The sequence below is a fragment of the Equus quagga genome, chromosome 2 (assembly GCF_021613505.1).
Source record: "Equus quagga isolate Etosha38 chromosome 2, UCLA_HA_Equagga_1.0, whole genome shotgun sequence".
NCBI classification, from domain to species: Eukaryota; Metazoa; Chordata; class Mammalia; order Perissodactyla; family Equidae; genus Equus; species Equus quagga.
Window position 1 is genome coordinate 181,153,398 of NC_060268.1, and position 17,240 is coordinate 181,170,637.

Consider the following 17,240-nt stretch of genomic DNA (forward strand, 5'->3'; position numbering starts at 1 on the left):
TGTCAAACCCACCTCCTTCACCGTGTCCTGTGGCTGTATTGAGTGGTTGAAGGACAGCAAGTGTCTGGCTTGTTTACGCCCAAAGAAACTGGCTGGAATTGTACCAAGGCGAAATGTCCTGCCGTCGGCCAGGGCTGAACGGGCTTCTGAAGCAAGTCTTGCATGAGGAGTTGTGGAGCTCAGATGGGCCGTTACTGTGCAGTTCTACACCCAGAGGGTGCAGGCAGGGCTACGTCTGAGCAAGTGAGTGGGCTCCCCTTGTAGTTAACTTAATTGGGATTTTTAATTCGTGTCCGCTTCTTACCCAGCAGAAATAGTTACTAACATCCCTCGTGTGGCTCAGTCATCAGCTAGAGCTTGAAATCATCATTTCTAACTCAAGTCTCTTTAGGTTCACCTGCCTCTCTTGCACGGTTTGCACTCCCTACATACTGTTTGGTTCCAGAATCCGCTTTCTCTGAGCGGCCAAGCCTGGCCAGTGTAGGTATGTTAGTGTTGAAACCATGGTTTTTCGTTTCTGAACACTTTCGTGAACAACAGTGTTATCCCAGAACTTATTTCCTTTAAAACTGCAATATAAGAATAAAAAGTGTACAAGGAGGTTGCTTAAAAACGTAAGTGGGGTGCAGTCCAGCAGGATTCCTGTGGGGTTTCTGTCCTGTCTCCAGAGGAACCACACAGTACAGTTCCTGCAGAAATGTGGGACTCCTTGCAGAAACGCATCCACAGCCATCATTGTCGTCCCTGCCATGGCCCTCCCAGGGCAGGGCATGTAGCTCTGTGGGCCATGTCTCCTCCTGCCACCTCGGCACCCGCACACCCAACCCAGCTGTTGGCATGCTCACGTCTATGACCACAGCAGTGCCAGCTCAGACCTCCGCCGCCGTTGGAACAAGCTGGATGTCACAGCTGAATCAATGTGGAAGTTGTTCATTTCACTTCAGAGCTGGCCAAAGATCTTAGTGGTGTTTCGGTTTCAAGATACATAGAGGAGGAGCTCTCTGAAGTGATAGATAAATTGGCTTAAATGTGGGATATACGAAAAAAAGCTTTTGTTTTATTTTGCTCTAAAGGTTTTCCCAGAAGACCAATCAGGAAGCTGAACCTTCCCACGGTCTCTGAGCACTGTGATGTACGTGGGCCTGCGTGGGCCTCGTCTGCACACGTGGTCTTGCTGCTGTCCTGGCAGTGGGGTGATGGAGGGGGCAAGTGGGCCCTCGGTGGGGATGTAACTGTGTTTGGCCTTCCTCAGCACATACGAGGTTTTTTCTTTCTTGTTCATGGGCTTTTGATTGAAAGTTTGTGTTCAGGAAGCTGAAGTTCACATCAGTTTTACCTGTTATCAGTTTGAAAGAGTTGAGATTTAAAGAGAGCTCTGCCAAGCAGCCCCCGTCTGTGTGTCTGTCTGTCTGAAGGAATGGGTGGCAGTTGAAAGCCAGGCCCGGAGCTAGAGAAACTGCAGGTACCTTCGCGTCTCTAAGTGGCTGAGGGCAGCTGTCCAGAGTCCTCGGACCCCGTGGCTCCAGCTGCCGACAGACAGAGAGGGTCTGGCCTCCATCACCCAGGTCCGCTCCGATAGGATCTGTACTGGGGGTGGGGGATGACAACGTAGGACGGAGACACTGGGCAGCAAGGTGCAAATTGAGGCGGAGCCTGGCCTGCTGGCGCCCTCATTGATGGAAAGATGTTGTTAGCAAGCCTTTAAAGTTTCTCATTAATGTCTTTTTTTTTTCATTGAAAAAGCTGCAAGAAAAAATTCCACATAGACAGTAGTTAAGATTGATCCTGAAAAATGTGGCATTGGTGTTGGCTGCCTTCAAAGACCCTCCTACCGAACACCTTGTTTTGGAGCTGCCGGCCTAGGTTACTGGTGGGTCACAGTGAATGGCGCTCGCTGTGCTTGACTCTCAGGTGTCACTGTGATCTGAGGATGCAGAACGGAGTTTCCAGGTGGTCATTGTCATGAACTGTAATGTGGTGGGGAGAATCTGCTGCTCCAGGGAGGCTGAAATTATTCCACCGGCTCCCAGGGCACCCCGTGGAGCTGCTCCATTGTCCATGGTTCTCGGTGACCTTCTTCCCTTGTTCTCAGCGGTTGAGTCGTCCCCCTGGCGCACACACCACCGCTCACATACACACCCGAGATTTTCCTTGTCTTCCTGTTAGACATCACTTTTGTTTGGTTCCCAAACACAAGCAACATGTTTGCTTCCAGATTGGTTTGTTGACTTAAATTAAGAAAAACCCAGCTGGAGAAAATATCAGTATCCAAACATTAAGCAACATGTGATATTGTGCAAAAAGTATTGCTTTCAAGTGTTTTGATTGCCATAGCTACAGGAAGTGGCTGCACGTGGGAGACTTGGCAGGCAATGTGGGAGCAGGTATGCGGCACGGAGCTGTGTCCTGGAGCAGGCAGCCTTGGGCCCCGGCCCCCTGGGCCCTGCAGGAAAGCTCTGCAGCTCAGGGGCATTCCCCAGCCACCCCCATGCCTCTGGGGGGGCCTTCAGAAGTGAGGGATCTTGCCCCAGGACGGAGGAGGAAAGAAACGAACCTCAGATGCAGCCGAACTTGGGTTCAAATTCTCCCAACCCCTGTGGCAGAGTGAGCTCAAACATGCGACCCCTCCTTCCTGTAGTTCAGATACCCCAAATCCATGAGGGGCTGGCGGTGCCTGCCTCCAGCACCAGGCTGCCAGCACCACAGACACTCCAGTGTCGCATCACACTGAATCCCTGATGGCCCAGAGCACCCTCCTGAGAAGGAAAGAAAGGCCAACCCTGGCCGTCCTTGGGGACTTAGTCCAGGGCCAATAGGGATGGCAAAACCTGCCAGCAAGGTGGGGAGCGGTGACTACCTCTCACTGCTCACACCGTAACCAAGCCAGGTGTGTGCTGTGCCTGGCACTGTCCACCAGGTCCAGGCTGCCTCCGGGTCCACAGAACAGAAGGAAAGTGCATTCCTGAGCAGAGCGTGTCACGTGTCTTCATTCAGTCCATGTGGATGTGCCTCTGGGGAGGAAAACAGCCCCTTCGTAGAGTTCAGCTTTGTGAAAGCTGGAGATCCTTCCAGGTGAAAGACATTACCTTAGTGTATGATCCTATACCTGAACACAACTCCCCTTAATGCCAATGGGGACAAGGACCTAGGAGCTCACTTGGTGCCGGTCCAGCTAGAACAAGCTCGACCTGGGACTGGCGCGTTCGCAGGGTCTTCCTGCAGCTGTTGTGCTCATTTTTTTGACTCCCAAGAAGGGAGATGAAAAATACCTGCATTCGTCCTGGAAAGAATGAGCAGCAACCTCTGTGTGAACGGGCAGAGCTCAGCTTCGCCGTCACGGCCTTGCCGGGGCCCAGGGACCCCTCTACAGAGGTCCTTTCTGGGCGTCTCGTAGGCCTCCTGCAGCTGCCCTCTCCCGGGCCGTTTCCTCTGTAATGGGCCAGGGGTCTGTCTCCCTTGCTCAGGCCTGCCTGAGTGCCACGCTGTGGTTTTCAGGAAGGTGCAGGGCCACGGGCTCACTGAGCACGCCGTGGCTTTGTGCAGACCTGCGCATGCTGCCCAGGGAGGAGAGAAGCCTGGCCCTTCCCCCTCTGTTATCACTGCACCTGGTGGGCCCTTCAAGATCCTTCCTTTCTCCTTTTCCCCCTTAGGAAAAAGCCAGGTCCCCATTGCGCCCACCGCTGTGCTCAGCAGGGCGTTTGCATGTCATGGGAGGCGCCCGGGAGGGGAACGCATGTGTGTCCTGGCTGTGTGCACCTGGACACAGCCCAGCGCCCACAGCTCCCAGCCCCTCCTGGGGGACCTCACCAACACCGACCCAAGAAGTGGGTGGTGGATGGGGCTGCCTCCACCCTGCCGTGTCGTCGCTGTCATGGGAGATGACGTTCCAGGGTCAGCAGCAGGGTTCCAGGCACATTTAAGGAGGGGGCAAGGGACATCAGCCAAGGGACGACTGTGAGCCAGGAAGAGGGCCGGGTTTTGCAGGTGCTCAAACCCAATGCAGTCGGCCCTCCATATCCACAGGTTCCACATCCACGAGTTCAAACAACAGCGGATGGAAAGGTCTATGGTGTTTACACCTGTACTGAACATATACAGACTTTTTTTCTTGTCATCATTCCCTAAACAATACAGTATAACAATTTATATAGCATTTACATTGTATTGGGTATTATAAGTAATCTAGAGATGATTTAAAGTGTACGAGAGGATGTGCACAGGTTATATGCAAACATTACCCCATTTTATACAAGGGACTTGAGCATCCGTCGATTCTGGTCTCCGAGGGGTCCTGGAAGCAATCTCCCATGGATGCTGAGGGACATCTGTATCTGCCATTTGGATACACCAGATTGGGGAGCCCACCCCTTTGCTTTACTCAAATTCAAGTCTAGTTTGGGCAGGTATTCCTAAAAAAATTCCTCTTTTCCCGGGAGTCTTGCTATTTCCAGAACCTAAGCATTCTCGCTCAATTAGCCTTCTCTACACCACAACTTGCACCACTTTTCTTGAGAAAAAGGCTTTGGTGGCAAAGTAGCAGCTTTGGTTGTGATGCTCCTGCCCTTTGCAGCCTTCCCAAGTGGGCCTGCCCTGCTCACCCCATCAGATCTTCAGGACAGCTCAGGTCTGGGCTCACAGGTCACTCACCTCACCCAAGCCCCTTGCAGGAGGTGGCAGAGCAGCAGGCATAGCTACTGTCCCACCAGCCCCTTCAGAGTCTCAGGTCAGGGGTGAGGTGGATGGAAGAGAAGCCCTAAGCCAGACATGGAGCATTCTAGAACATTCTGGAGCTAGCTCTTATGAGGCCAGTGGAACATTCTGGAGCAGCTCTCAGAGTAAAAGAGCCCTGGGCTGGGAGACAGCCCCACCGACTGTGTAGGAGTTGACCTTGTCCTGGAACAGAGAGGCCACATAGGCCTCTGCACACCAGTGCACAGACGCCTCCCCCTTCAGGGCACAAGGGCCCTGGCTTCCAAAGTCTCTGCCCTGTGGTGGGTGGTGCTTGGTGTCAGCAGATATCCATGCTGCCACCGGGGTCACCAGAACTATGGCAGATCTGGAGATGTAACACGGAAAACTAACAGGACCAGCTGGTCCCCTGGCTCTCTGTGCCACATGCTGCTCCCACATCACTAGGCCCCTGGGGTGTCCTCTCTGCCACCAGAGCTCAAACACTTGAGGCCACTGGGCTCCCACCATCCTCTCTGTTCTCTCATCCTTGGTCACCTCAAGGCAAGCTCCTGAGTCTCCTGTCCTCTCACAGCCCCTGTAGCTGCTCTGCCCTCCTCACACTCTCAAGGCAAGCCACCATCCCCATCGTCATCCTATTGTACCTCAGACCCCGAGGCTCATCTCCTGCCCCCACCCCATGCTCTAGCCCATTCACCTAAATTGGGGCATCCGCCCAGGCTCCCGTCCCTCCAGAGCCCCCAGCTCCCTACACTTTGGCCCTGGAGCCCTCCCCATGGAGCCTGGAGCCCCCTCTCTGCCCTCCCTCCTCAGAGGGCCCCTGGGCCACCCTCCAAGATCGCCAGTCTCACATCTCTGTCCTGTTCCTGTCACAGTGCTCGCAGCAGGTCATCATCATTCTGTTGACCTTTGCTTGTCTGGTTGCTCGTCAGCTAAGATGGAGCTGCGTGGAGCCCGCCAGGCCTGGATGCTGGCGGCGCACGGCGGGTGCTGAACGGGTGCTGGCGGGTGGGTGAGACGGGCCCCCCACCTCCCACCTGCCCTCCCAGCCCACAGTTCCCGTGGGGCCCTGGAACCTGCCATTCGCCGAAAGCCACCCACACCTCAGTTTTTGGCACAATAGTCCCTCCACCCCTGGGCTAGCTCCCCCGAGTTCCCTCCGGCCCTTCCCAGTGCAGACCCCAGCTCCCCCCCTCCTCACCTACCTTCCCTGAGCCCAGCAGACCCCGTGGTCCACATTCTGTGTGGGGCAGAGGCAACTGTGCCATGGATGCCACTGGTCCCTCAGCCCTACAGATGGGGAAACTGAGGCCCGAAGGCTTCAGGGGCTTGTCTAAGGCCACATACAAGTTTGTGGCGGAGCCAGAATGAGGACTTGGTGGGCGTCCTGCTGCTGAGTAAGGACAAGGCCAGAGGAGGAAGAGCCACAGCCATTGTGGGGCTGGCCGGTCCTTGGTGGTGGTGTTTTAGAACAGCAAGGATGGGACTTGCTTCAGAGAGTACTAGAACTTTCGAGAGATTTTCCCATGCACGCAGAGGTCTCTGGAAACTCTGAGATACACACAGAGTAAAGATAGTAGTAACAAAAATATCTCTCTGAGGCACTTGTGCAAAGAAACACAACTGACCAAGGATATTCCTTCAAGTTGTGTTTATTATATTAAAAAAATGGAATCAACCCAATTACCTATCAATAAGAGACAGGTTAAACCAATTTAAAGCATTGATTCGGTGGAATAGTGTGCATAATATCAGCCTACATTTATCTCCTGGAGAGAGGCCCGTCCCTGGGTGGTGGTGAGGGAGGAGAGTTGGTGCGAAACCTCGGCTTGGGTGTGTGTACCTGCCCCCAACAGGAAGAGGCGGCAAGGTTAGACTGCACGCGTGTGACTGTCGATCATCTCTGGGTGAGGGATCACGTCCCTTTATACCCAGCCGTCCTACCGCTGCTGCTTCTGAGGGTGAGCGTGTGTTACTTCTGGTCGGAAGGAGGGAGAGAGGAACTATTCTCAGTTTTTCAAACAGAAAACTCAGATGAGAGGAAGGGGTGGTATCCACGCGATCCCCCTGCAGGGCTGCGGGCACCGTCTCCACGACCCGCTGGTCTCTCCCAGGACGTCCAGACCCACACAGCGACCCCCACGTGCGGGATTTGGCTTTAGGCGGCTGACTGGCTCTGGCCCACCAACTTGGTGGAGAAAGGCTGACAGAGGATCCTGTGTTCCTCAAAAAATGAGTTCTCCATTTGAAGAGGGTGGTTCCCAAGGAGGTTGAGAGGGCAAATATCCGTTAATTTTCATTTGTTTTCTTAGGAAAATTGCAGGCTCCGAGGAGAAGGGCCATTTGAAGTGGGTGGTTCGCGGCCGTTGACCTGAGGGTGGAGGGGGGCCGCAGCTGTGCCTCGCCAGCGCCCCAGGGCCTGCGCTCCGGGGAGGGTTATGATTCTGATGAGATGTCCTAAAAGGGTGCTGTGAAGCCAGTGTCCAGGATGTGGGCAGAAAGAAGCATCTGTCCACAGCCCAAAAGAGTGAGAATAACTTAGAACTGGTGGTGTCTCCCTCCAGGTGACACAAAGGCCCCTCTTTCTGATGGTTTTAATGATTTCAGTTACCTGCGATGTGCACTCGCAATGGCAAATTATGGGGCTGCCGATTCCTTGAGAAGAGATTTACATCGTCTCCCCACCTTTCACAGGACACACGGCACTGGTTCCCAAACCCCGGAGGAGGAGGCTGTGGGTGCACTGGGGGACCAGGAGGTGGCCTTGGCCTGGGTGCACTTGATTCGTGTGTGTTATGGTTTCTTTACCTACCCTTCTGTCCTGTCTGTCCTCGCGGCTGTGCTGACTCCTCCAAGCAGCCTGGCTCAGGGACCATGCAGGAAACCGTCCGTGATGTGGGACACTCTCACCAGCACCAGTGCCCTCCTGCCCGACAACCTGTGCAGCTGGACGGCAGCACCTCAGTGCTGAATGGCTGCTGTGAGACCAGGAGGAAACGTGGAGATGTGCTGTGCCTGGAGAGAAGCCTCAGGAAGTGGAGGAAGGAGAGAAGGTGCTTCCTTAGGCACCATCCTTAACAGATTCTGCCTCACTCGGGCTGCTGCTGTTCCCGTTGTTTGGTTAAGAGTTCGGCTTCTGTATTCGAGAATGCTGGAGAATATGTTTGGCAGGGAATTCAGACATCACCACCCAGCTTCACTTACTGTCCCAACTTGTTTCTGAAAGTGGCTGTGGGTGAATGTTAATGTAAAACTCTGCTGTCGAGAGCCGGGCCCAGCACTGTGCAGGGCTGATCGACCCTGGGTTGCTGGCAAGAAGCATTCCCGCAGCGTCTCCCACAACCTCTGCAGGGCGCTGGCAGGTTCCGGCCAACCACGCGGGGTCATGACGATCCCACGGGCCTCCATGGAGCCTGTCCCCGTTCAGGGCCTCGTCACGGGGCTCTGGGCACAGAGTCCTCAAGGCCAGGCAGAAGGGAAATGTGCGAGCGTGGAGACACCATCCGACCGGTGAAGGGGCCGGCGAGGTGGGTCTCTGAAGGCCCTGGGGTCAATGAAGCAGCAGCAGAACTGGTGCAAGTCCAGGCGCTGGGGCAGAGCGGCCAGAATTCCACTTGTTAAGGCTGTGTTTGATGGGGTTAGGAGGCATTTTCTCCTATTCTTGCTCACTGCTTTTTGTAAAGATGAAGGCTTCAGCTGTGGACAGCGCTCAAGGCAGAGACCCGTCAGCCTCGTCTGCTTCCCGTGAGGGAGGTTTCCATTCTGCCGCTTTCCTCGCGGACACCCAGCGTCGCCCACCGCGCCGCCCGGCCTGTCCTCACTGTGCTCCGGGCCTGGCCCCCTGTCTGCGGCCGGGGAGGGACCACGCCCCATCTCGGTGATGCCAGGACTAAGCACCTGTGAGGTAGTCAGCCCAGCGCCTGGCGGGCGGCTGGGGAGGGGGTGACTGCTTAAACTGAAAGAAATACGCAGTTCCAAAATTTATAATTCTCTTGGAATAAACTATACGAAATTTTATGACAAAGGCAAGTTATACATAATACAAAGTGATTGTAGGTCTGTCGGAGCGCGGAGGGAAGTCACTGTTGTACGCCTGAGAGTTGCTAAATCTCTCCCCAAGCAGGGACTTACCCCTGTGGCTTCAGGATGCTGACACTTGACCTCCTACACACACCATGGGGTCCCCTGACCACATGGGTGGGAAGTTCAGTTCTTGCTGCTGTAACCTGGAGAGAAGCAAAGCCACGAGCCCCCGACCAGGGTGGACGTGAGAGCACACGCGCCATCGTTCATCTCCAGGGCCGTCTGTGTCCTACAACCATAGAAACAGAGCAGCCCGGTTCCCATTCACGCACATCAGGGCCTCCACATGGCGTCAGCCAAAGGTGTCACGGTGCGAGCACACTGTTGAGAGCCATGGGCCGCAGCTCTGCTCACTGCTGAGGAGGCAGCTCCCCACTCCACCCCTGCTGTCTCCGGGCCAGGCTGCCTGGGGCCGAGCTGAGAACACGCGTGTGTTTAAAGCTGCCTTTTCTCCGAGATGCAGAATGACACGTCTAAATATTACAACACCAAGAGGTATGTAGCTGTCGGTACTTTTCCATGCAAACATCTGACTTCTATGCCAGGAAGCAATGTGACAGGCATTCTGTAGTTTCGAGCAAATTGGTCTCAGATGTAGATGAGCAGATTTTCACAAGGAAAGGATGGAAGCTTGTTGTATGCTGGGCCTGAGCCTACCAGGGTGCTAGGGTGCTGCAGGACCGTTTACTGCTGAGGTGGCCTCCTCTTCCTGCTCCTTCACCATCCCCCTCCATCCCCCTCCCTCCTCCCCCTCTCCCTTCCTCCCCACCTCTATTCCCACCAGCTGCATTCCCTGCCCCCTCCATCCCCCTCCGGGAAGGTTTTTGGGAGCCTCCCCTCCTCCCAACCCGGGGCCTCCTGGCTTGACTCTCCACCACTGTCTGTCATGCTGGTTCTGAACTCCCAGGCTGCTGTGGCCTCTGGTCTCCATGCTGGGCGGACAGTGCCAGGTTTGAGCTCTCTCTCTTCAGAAGCCCCTTGAGCCTAAAACCTTTGTCCTGTTGTGGGGCAGAAGGGCGGCAGTAATGCTCAGGGGTGAGGCTTGTCCCCTTGAGGGGCAGTGTCGTCTTGTGTGCGCTGCAGGACCTCTCCACAGCTGGATTTCTGTGGTGGAGTGAATGGGGGCCCCAAAGAGCTGTGTCCACATCCGAATGCCTGGGACATGTGCATGTGACCTGGTTTGGAAAGGGGGTCTTTGCAGAAGTGGCTGAGCAAAGAATCTCAAGATGAGAGCATCCTGGATCACCTGTGTGGGCCCTAAACGCAATGACAGACAGATGTGTTTCTAGGAGACAGAAGAGGAGAAGACACAGACACTGAGGAGGAGAGCCCATGTGAAGATGGAGATGGAGATTGGGGTGCTGAGGCCACAAGCCAAGGAAGCCTGGAGCCACCAGAAGCTGGAAAAGTCAAGCAAAGATTCCCTGCCCCAGAGCCTCTGGAGGGAGCACGGCCCTGCCAACGCCTTGATTTCAGACTTCTGGCCTCCAGAACCGTGAGAGGATAAATGTGTGTTGTTTTAAGCCCCCAGTTTATGGTGCTTTGTTGCAGTGGCCCCAGGATGCTAGCATAGCTTCCTTATCTGCGTAGCAGGTGTCAGTGGCACATTCTTCCAAGGCCATTGTGAGGTTGTAATGAGTCAGTCCTGGGGAGCCCTTAGCCCGCTGCCTGGCACATGCTGAGCACTCAAAGTGTGGTGGTTGTTTAAAGTCAGACTTTGGAGTCAGACAAACCTGGTTGGCATCCCCACATGCTGGCTGTGGGACCCCTGGTAATGTATTTAGTCTCTCCAAGCCTCATTGCCTCTCCGGCGAAAAGGGGAGGCTACCGTCCGCCTTGCATGGTGTTAGTGACCGTTTAATAAAAGAAAGCTCCTTCCTTTCGCCTTCCCTCATACCTTGACTGTCGTTAGAGTGAAACCCACGAGTAACTCGTTGGCCGCTGACATCGGCAGGCAAGGCCATTCGAGAAGGGGAGGAATCGTGTCTCCTCTTTCCTGGCTTGACGGTTGATGATGCTGGAGGTGGTGGGATTGTTGTGAACACCAGGACAGGCGTGCAGAATCACAACAGAGTCTTTGACAAACCTGCAACTGGGTGTTGCCACTCAAAGTAGTCACCCTTGAGAGACTACCCTATGCCCGTGACACTCAGAATGTTCTGGCAAGACTCTGATGGTGGGCCATAGAGGCGTTTATGAACCACATCTTTAAAACAGCACAAAAACGGACTCCCAGAACACTCACTCCCCACTGGCCCAGCCAGGCTCTGCAGATCTGCGACGATGACAACTTCCAGAGCTCAGCTCGGCCTCTGGGGGCACATCTTTGCTCAGGAGCAGCCAGGTATGTTTTTAATACTAGTGATATCAATATGGATCTTAAAGCTACCATAAATAAAGCAGTTTGGGCTGATGCGAAGGCAGACATAAGTAGATCGATGGACCCAAATGGCAAGTCCAGAAACAGCCATGAGTCTGTGGAATTTTAGAATGTTATAAACAAAGCATTTTAGTAGAAGTGAGGACAACAGATTATCTAATAAATGGTATTAGGACAGCTAGCTGAGCTGTTTGAAGAAATAGCATAATTCCAGAAACATTAGAGATCTAAGCATTGTTTGAAATTATTTTTAATTGTTATTGTATCAGATGAAAATACGGGAAAACTACATCATCTCCACTCCACAGGTAGAGGAGGTGCTCAGAACATGGCAGGAGCTCAGGAGCCATAAAGAAAAAGATTGACTCCCTGGGCTACGTGACAGTGTCAGACACAAAAGACACATGGTTCGCCAGGAGAGAGAACCAACAATATACGGAACACCAAGATCATAGCCGTAATATATAAAAAACTTCTGCAAATCAATAAGAAAAAGACAAACTACCCAAAAGACAGATGAGCAAAGAATATACACAAGCCATACAAGAAGGAAAAAATGTAAAGGAGCAGCTAGAAGCCTCTAGAAAGAGTAGAGGACAGTACAAGTGACATTGGCCACAATGATTATCTAAAGTAATCAGTGGAGAGATACCCCATTAGCACCTCGCTAGTGATCATAAAATTGTAAATTAAAATATGAGATAGCATCTTACTGTAATCTAGGTTAAAAACATAAAAAATTTATAGTTCTTTGCCTACAGTGTAGTGGAAAGGGCACACATACTCTGTTGGTAGGAATGCCGACATATTGTTGGAAGGCAATTAGGTAATATTAAAATGTAAAATTCTGTATTTGACCAAACAATTCCCCTTGTAGGAACCTACTCAAGAGAGAAACATTTGTGCATGTGCAAGGCTGTACTTACAGGCATGTTCATTGCGCCATTGCTTATAACAGCAACAAATGGGGAACGACATGAATGTCCTATCAACGTGGGGCGACTGAGTCAGTCATGCAACATGTACAAGGGTGAATGCGACTCTCTGTTTCTGGTTGTGGAGGGAGGGTCATGACTCACGGCTAGTGATAAAGGCGTGTGATAAAACATCAGGAATGGTCAATACTGTTTTATAAAACAAATTTTTTAATCAAGTGTACAATTGTGGAAGAAAATCTGCCATCATATTTGCATGGCGATAGCTCGCTGGAAAGAGCTGGAGAGAATTGCTTTGGGGTGTGTGCATTGTATTGCTTTCCAGCATTCAACTTCTGTAAATCATATGCATTTGTTATATAACTGGGGGAAAAAATCCATGATTCCGTCTTAAAGATGTATATGTATTTACACATATATGTGTATATTATGTCTATTTTTTTAAAAAAAAGAGCGTCTGTGGAGCAAGGTGCTCCAGTGAGCGTCTCAACATGAGGAATCGTGAATAACTGCATTTCCTTCTCTGTGCTGACCTGTGTGTTCTAAATTTGTGCAATGGAAACGCATCATGTTTGTAATGATAAAAACCCAGTGTATCTCCTGGATGAAGAGGCCCTGACTAGTGCAGGAAGGGGACAGCACTGGCGATGGCAATCTCATCTCACAGTTGGCGTCTCTCCCCCGACCGGCTGCTGGCCAGACTCCTGCCGTCCACTTGCGGGGCAGCTGAGTGAGAATACCCCAGGTGAGACATGGGACAGCAGCGGGCGGTCTCTCACTAGCCAGGCTGTGTGACACCAATATGAGAAGGTCAGCTCGGAGTGTGGTGTCTCAGAGAGGGACGGTCATGGACAGAGGTGGAGGTGAACTAGAAATCAAGAGGGGCTTCCTAGAAGAGGTGGAACACAAGCTGGACAGGGCATGGCGGGCATGTCAACTAGAAGGAGCAGCCAGACATCTTAGAAAGAGCAGAGGAGGGCACAAGTGGCCTTGGCCTCTGAAAAAGAAACCCAGGGGCCTTGAGGGAAGTGGCAATGTCAGGCCAGGGGGAGGGCAGACACCCTTGCCATACATCGTGCGGGACACGTGTGGGGTCAAGTCTTGGTGAGGTTTCAGATGGTGACCAGCAGGAGGGCAGTGCACAGCAGGCAGCCCTGTGCCTCGGGGGCTCCTCCTCCGCCTTGCTGCCCGGGGACAGTGCGCTGTCCTGAATCGCTCCTTTGTACCCTGAATGTTGTGCTTCCTCCCCGCCCCCCCCCCCCCCCCCAATGCAGGGAGCTGTCACAGCACAGGTTTCCTGGCAGAGGAGGTAGACCGTGTAGAGGGCAGGCCGCGAGGAGGGGACGGGACCTCCCCCAGGGCTCCAGCTGCGTAGACAGCGGATGCCTTCTGTTCTCGAGGTGGGACCTCCATCGTCTGTCCCTGTTCCTCGGGGACCGTGAGGACAGAGGGCAGGTGGGCACCTCAGCCCGGCAGAGCAGGCCCGAGGCTGGCACAGAGAAGCCTGACTCCTCATCTCAGCATCCCTGTGTTTTACATAATTAGGTAAGTCACTTAATGTCACTGTGTCTTGTTAGAAAAGCTACTAATCCTTGGAGCTAACAGGACTAACTAATTAGTGTAAAACACTTTGAAAATATAAGGAATTCAGCAGTGGAGTATAATTGGCCAGTCCTCCCGGTATTTGACGCTTCCGCCATATCCCTCATAGGGCCGCGGGCCTGGCTTCATCAAGGAGACACGGCCGTCAGTAGACAGGCTGTCCTGAGCCCCGGGCTGGCCGGCAGCACCTCCCACACTGCTTTACCGGGTGAGGCGGCGTGGGGACAAGGATGAGTGAACTGGCTGGGGCCCCCTGCCTCGCTACCCCAGGACCTCGGAGAACCAGGAAGCCCTGGGAATGGGCCAAGATGGCCTGAGGGCTGGGGCTCCAGGTCATGAAGCACCCACAAGCTGGTCGTGGCTGGGGCCCAGGTGTGGCCAGCCCTGACATGGCCTCTGGGACTGGCCGTGACTGGCTGGGCAGCAGCAAATCTGTTTGAACCTGAGCTTTCTCTTCTCTGGCATGGAGTAGCCTGTTGCCTTGCAGTTTCTCCAGAGGGTGGAGACAGAACCGGGAGACATGTCGCACAGACCCGGCACACAGCAAATCATACTGTTTTCCTCTTTAAAGAATAAATGCAAGACTTCCTGCTGGGTTGTAAGTTGCTCAAAAAAGATATCCACGCCCCAGAGCCAGGCAGCACTTGCCCCGAGCTCCAGGGACACATCTGGCCACCGTGGGTGTGGACTTTCTGCTGGTGTCGTTGGCAGTAAGATAGGCAGTTGGCTGTTCTCTTGGTGCCTTACTTCCTAAGGATGTATGGAGCTGTCAGCAAACCATTAATCTCTCTTTAAACCACGGTGACGATATTTACATTTAAGATCAAGATGATGATTATCTGAAGAACTCCCCTGGAAGCTCTCCTCCCAACTGGAAAAACACAGCAGCCTGTTAGCAGAGCCGGCTCCCGGGCCAAAAATAACCAGAGGCTCTGGGAGAGCCACGCCTGCAGAGGTGGAGCCAGGCAGGTGAGGCGAGCACCGGCGAAGCAGCGGAAGGGATGTCCGCCTCAAGGAGAAGGAAGCCCGAGTCACGCGGCAGGGGCTGAGCGTGCAGACCCGACCGTGCAGACCCGACCATGCAAACCCAACAGTCCAGACCCAACAGTGCAGACCCAACCGACTAGCTACAAGAAGACGTTTCTGAAAAGAATTATTTTTAATTTATAGAAAAAGAATTTGTGCCCAAACAATACAGAAAACCACCAGGGCTGAGCAGGGTCAAGAGCCACTTTCCGAGCATCCTGGGGACATTTTGGCAAGTCATTCATTCCTAGAGTGACCTCCAGGTGGCCCCGCACCCAGTGGGGCTCCCTCTGGGTGTTTTCCATTTCAGCAGTCTGCAGGCTGGACACTTACTTCGATGCCTCCTGTGGTCCAGGCAGGCTGTCAGGGTCCCTGCTCTCCAAGGGCGGTCCCCATACCTGTGCTGTGGAAACTTCTTTCTCACGGGCATCTTCAAAAAAGTATTTCAGGGGCCAGCCCAGTGGCACAGTGCTTAAGTTTGCACGTTCCGCTTCTCGGCGGCCCGGGGTTCACTGGTTCGGATCCCGGGTACGGGCATGGCACCACTTGGCAAAAACCATGCTGTGGTAGGCGTCCCACATATACAGTAGAGGAAGATGGGCAAGGATGTTAGCTCAGGGCCAGTCTTCCTCAGCAAAAAGAGGAGGATTGGCAGCAGTTAGCTCAGGGCTAATCTTCCTCAAAATAAAGTATTTCAGGAAATACGTAACATTACCAACCAAAGCTGACCTTTTCATTCCTTATCAAAACGAACACCAGTGATCCTGACAACACTCTGTGACGTACTGCATTTCACCCCACAGGGAGGTTATGTGTTTTGCCCCAGATCACTCAGCTTTTAAGTCATGAAGCCTGGACTTGAGCCCAAGGCCTTCACCTCAAGATCTGTGCTGCCCCCACTGGACGTTGATGCTCCATCCTTAGCATTCTCAGATCAAGTCCACGATAGCCCACAAATGTCCCTGCATGCTTAGAACTAACTACGGCTCTTGTTCCTGGAGTTTAAAGTGAAGCGTCTATGAAGGATTGAGAAGGACGCTTAGTCTGTGTGCACTGACTTTGACAGTCATTTGGTATCACCCTGTAGAGTTGAACAGACATGGCTTTTGACCCAGCTGTTTCTCCCCTGAGCACACTCCCCTCAGCAGTCTCTGGACACGTGCACAGAAGCCAGGCCAAGGAGCACTCATGTCCCTACTGTGTGCAGAGCAGACGCCGTGATGGATCCGAACGTCCGACCAGAGGACGATGAGTGACGGTGTGTTCATGGGATGGACTATTATGCAGCAGTGACAGTGAGCAGACCTATGTGCTCTGCCATGAGTGGTCTTAGCAACACGGTGAGGAGTAGACTGAGTGCGCTGCGGGAGACTGCATATGGCGTAGTGCTGATCTTATAAAGCTCACAAACGAACCTTGGGGGACATATATCGCTTTAAATAAATATGTACACACATTTACCATCATGCATATACACACACACAGATACATGCGCACATGTAGGATAAAACCTTTGAAAAAGCAAGGGAGTGATATATACGCAATTTAAGTTGCTGCCTCTGAGGCAGAGGCGGGAAGATGGAATGTCACAGAAACTCTGATGTTGACTACACTGGGGTACACTCAGCCGTATGTTCTGGTTCCTAGGCTGGGTAATAGGTTCACTGGTGTCCTTGCAATATTTCACAACATATGTGTTACGCTCATTTGTTTATTTTGTATCAAATATTCTATAATTTGAAAATTTTAAGCAGGTCATTGAAGGCCATTGTTCACTGTGTTCCTGTTTCTGCTGAGATTGTTGGCACAGTGGGTGAGTCCAGAAATGGTTCACATCGACCTCCTTGACCTGGTTTTGTGTAAAGCGATTTTCCTCCTGGTTCAGCAGGCTGAGAGAGTGCACTGCAAGCCCTCCTCCTGGGAGGGTCCTGGCCTCTGCCAGCCTCGTGCCACCCCCTGGGTGACATGTTCAGTAGGTAGAAACTGCAGTGGGAGGAGCCTGTGCGTCTCCTTTGCTGACAGCGCAATCGGGCTCTCTGAGCAGCGCCGGCACTGCCCCTCGACGTCAGTCCCTCCCTTCCTCCTGGCAGGACTCCCTGCTCCTGGAACATCACAGCCCCGGGCACAGAGCAGGTGTGAGCAGGTGTGAAGAACAAGGCTGACCCTCCCTCACAGGGCCTTGGCATTGAGATCCCCTATCTGTGGGCCGTGGGTTTGGGGGAACAAGGTTTGGCCCCAAGAATTTTCAGACCCACAACAAGACGTGATGCAATGTTCTGGTTAGAACCATGGCCCACAAACCCTGTAGGCTCAGTGCATCTACTCAGTGCAAAGAGCAAAGGTTATAACGCATCACAAATGAACCAAAAATACCTCAAGCCGGAGAGGACTCCAGAGGAGCCCAGGGAATGAGTTAGGAGGAGTCTGCAGCCATTCCAGACGGCCAGCCTTTGACAGTCGCAATTAAAAGACCACCTGGCCAAGGGTGATTATTCAGACTTGTGTTTGCCAGACATTTTCTGAAA